Genomic DNA, 3,636 nt, shown 5'->3' on the forward strand with positions numbered 1-3,636 from the left:
GATTAGATGTTGATTGGGCTTTGAATATTTTTTTTCCTTTCCACGGTGCTTTATGGGTATAGTGGCAGAATCATGGTTTTTTTAGAGACATAGGAGTGCAGGCTATTGAGTTTTGATTGCTAAGATGATGAGCTAGAGTTTTTGGATTCTCATAGGAGGATCATCTTTAAGTTTTTGGTATAGGTTGCTAGGCTGGAATTTCTTTCCAACTGCAGCATCTTGGCCAGCTATATATTGCTGGATTTTTGGCCGGTGCATTGGTCAAATCCGTTTTGCATCATATCTAAAGGATTCCTTGGTTCGGGTCAAAGAAGTAATGCCACTCAATCATTATCAAACTGACTGCAATCTGTTAATTGCTATTAGAGCTTTGTCGAAACACGAATCATGTGTTCGACTGAGTTCTCCAAATAGATAGAGCTCACTGTGTGTGTTGGTACACTACGTGAATTTCTTTTGGAAATTCTTCTTGGCGTGCGAGCTCTATGAAGAGTTTTTGGAGTGTTCTTAGAGTGACTTTAGAGTAGTTCTTGGTTGTTTTTGCACTATTTGTCGTTTTTGGTTTCTCGTCTCACAAATTTTCGTAGATGGTTACTCTAATTTGGATTTCTTATTTATAGCACAAGTATTGTCATCATTGATAGTTTATGATTGCAAATCGTTATTTTTACTAGCATCAATTTGATGGAGATATCAATGAGATTGTAGAAAATTACGGAGATTGTCAAAGATTATACCAAATATAGATAGACTACTTTTATTGTATTTAGTTATGATTTTGGTTATATATAATGAGAAAACTTCTCACATTGGGTGACATAGAGTTTTATTGAAAATCATAGTGTATATTTGACAACACCAATACTAACTATGCTCTCCATCTGCAAAAATTTGAAAATTCATCACTAATACCTATTCATGGCACAAAACTAAGACTAAAATAGAACTCGAGATATTCTTAGGTACATATTAAGTTGTCAATACACAAGGCATCAAGACAAACCCTAACATAATTGAACTATTCTTTCACTTTTAAAATTAACTCTAAAAACAGCAAAACTCTCTCATCCAATTATAACCCCCAATCTAAATTTTCATAGACAATTTGTTGTTTTAAAGAAGTAACTTTTTAGTAAAGTTACCATGTGTTTCTATGAATTCTTCAAACTTAAAACAAAAGATTAAATCATTTAATAAAGATTTCTTTTTGGAGTGTTGCATGTGCCTATACATATTACTAACCTTACTTCCAAGTTCCAATGTTACTGTATTCCTATCATAATCTTTACTTCTTTCTTGGTTGACCACTTCATCCCACCAATAGCATATCTAGCAATGCTTAAAGTAACTTTTGAGAAACTTTATAATCAAGGAGATTCAAGCCTCCTCTTTTCATAGTTACTATTTTTATTAAAAACACTTGCTTTGTAAAAAGTAAGTCTAGCTAAGTAACTTTCAATCACAACGAAACTTGCTCATTTCTTACCTTCACCAATAAAAATAACTCTTTATTTCAAAATTACTACTTATAAGTGAGTTTACTTATATGAAAATTTGAAATTCTATTTTAGAAGGTCAACCTTATTAAGAGAAGTAACTCAAATCCTTATAGATTGGTCTATATTTTGGTATTTAATCAATGTGGAATTTATCCTTTAACATGTCCTAACAAAATGATGGCTTGTTTGAACAAACCCTTATATGTTGGTTTATATTTTAGTATTTAACCAATGTGGGACTTATCCATTATCACGTCCCTACAAGATAATAGTTAGTTTGAGTAAATCAATTTTGAAATTCGTAAGCTCATTTTTTGAGTCTTACTCAAATCGAATTGCTTAAAGTTTAATAGGCTCTAATACTATATTAAGATTTGGAGTTTCATCTTAAAATGTTAATATTATTAAGATGAATAACTCAATCCCTTATATTTTACATATTTTGGTATTTAATCAAAGGTCCGCACAAGATGATGACTCATTTGAGCAGATATGTTGCTCCATATTTTGGTATTGAGCCCACGTGTAATTTATCCCTTGACAACTTAAACTAAGCTTTTTTCATGCTTAACCAAGAATGCTATAGTTAAGCACACAAATTAAAAGAATAGTTTTTATAAATATACCCTGAAAATCCAATTAAAACCAATGGAACCTTCAAGAATCCGAAATCCTTCATCCTCTTCTTCATTTTTCGTCATAACATTCTTCAGACCACCAAATCCTCTGCTTTACGACGTCCTAAACCCAAACTCCTCCTTTTCACCATCATATTCATCTGTCACATATATTGGTTGCGAAATTTGGACCTTTGGTTGGGCTTCACATTCTGCTTCCCATCCCAATTGGAGCCTCCGCTCCAGCCTCCGGCGTAAAAGGGCCGATTAGCCTTTTTGTTGTTACTGTTTTCGAACCCAAGATTATAATTACGATAAGATAGGGTGATTGGGCGGATAAACTGGATTAGTTGAGTTGCCATTACAAGGATTGGGGGATATATATAAGTGAGGAAAGAGAAGGAGACGAAATTTGAATAGCCCATAATCCTGTTGATTGCATTGATGAAAGGAAAAAAATGTATGTATAGAGGAGAGGGGGGACTATCGAACCGTGCCCCCCCGCCCCACATAATATGCGGGCTCCACGTATATTAAATAATGTCGAGTGGTGGCCCCCACCTCTTATTGTGAGTAGTAAGTAAAAAATTAGATAAAAAAATTCGATACATGTAACACGATTCTTGATGAAATTGTTCAGTATTACCACTTGCGAGCAGTATAACATTGCGATGCCAATCCCCTTACCAACACTTTTCGAGCCTATCGCATCGGATTTGTCTAGTGCGATTTATCTGGCTGACTTGATTTACAGGCTATTGCGTCAGTCCGAACATTTACTCAATGTGCACCCAAAGAGTAACGACTGCAGATTCCCTTGTCATTTAAAAAAAAAAGCGTTAGGATGCTAAAGATGAGTTTATATAGAGTATGTAAAGTTTAAAAGTTTAAAATAACATAATTATCATCAAAGTTGAAAATAAGTCACTTATAAGATAATACTTTATTTAGGTCTTGTTTGATATAATTTATTTGGAAATAATGAGTTATTGAATAATATTTTTAGGAGAATGTAGTGTTAAAAAGTAATGAAATTTTATTGATTTGTGTAGAATATTTTATTGTATAAATGTGTGGTGAAAAATGATTTTGTAGAAAACAATTTAAATTTTTAAAGAATGACAAACATGAGCTTAAAGTAAGAAAACTGGTAAGTCATCATGAAAGTTAAAAATAAGTTACTTATAAAAAATAATACTTCATTTACAGTAAGAAAAATGGCAAATCATGGATAGCGAAAATATGTTAGCCGTCCTGAAGACCTGTAGAATTTCTAAAATATGTGAGATTGACGAGAAAGAATACGAGAATATGTAAATTTTTAACTATTTTCATCTAATTACATAAATACATAAATATATGAAATGCAGTTTAGCAATGTTGACTGAAGGTCGTTGGCAGGGGCGGACCCAGACCATTTGAACTGTGGGGTCAAAATTTTTTTTTCGAACAACGTATCATGAAAAAAAAAGGAAAAATCGGTTGTTTACTGTTCATATTCGATATGTGCACTTTGGGAA

The sequence above is a fragment of the Olea europaea genome, chromosome 10 (assembly GCF_002742605.1).
Source record: "Olea europaea var. sylvestris chromosome 10, O_europaea_v1, whole genome shotgun sequence".
In the NCBI taxonomy this organism is placed as follows: domain Eukaryota; kingdom Viridiplantae; phylum Streptophyta; class Magnoliopsida; order Lamiales; family Oleaceae; genus Olea; species Olea europaea.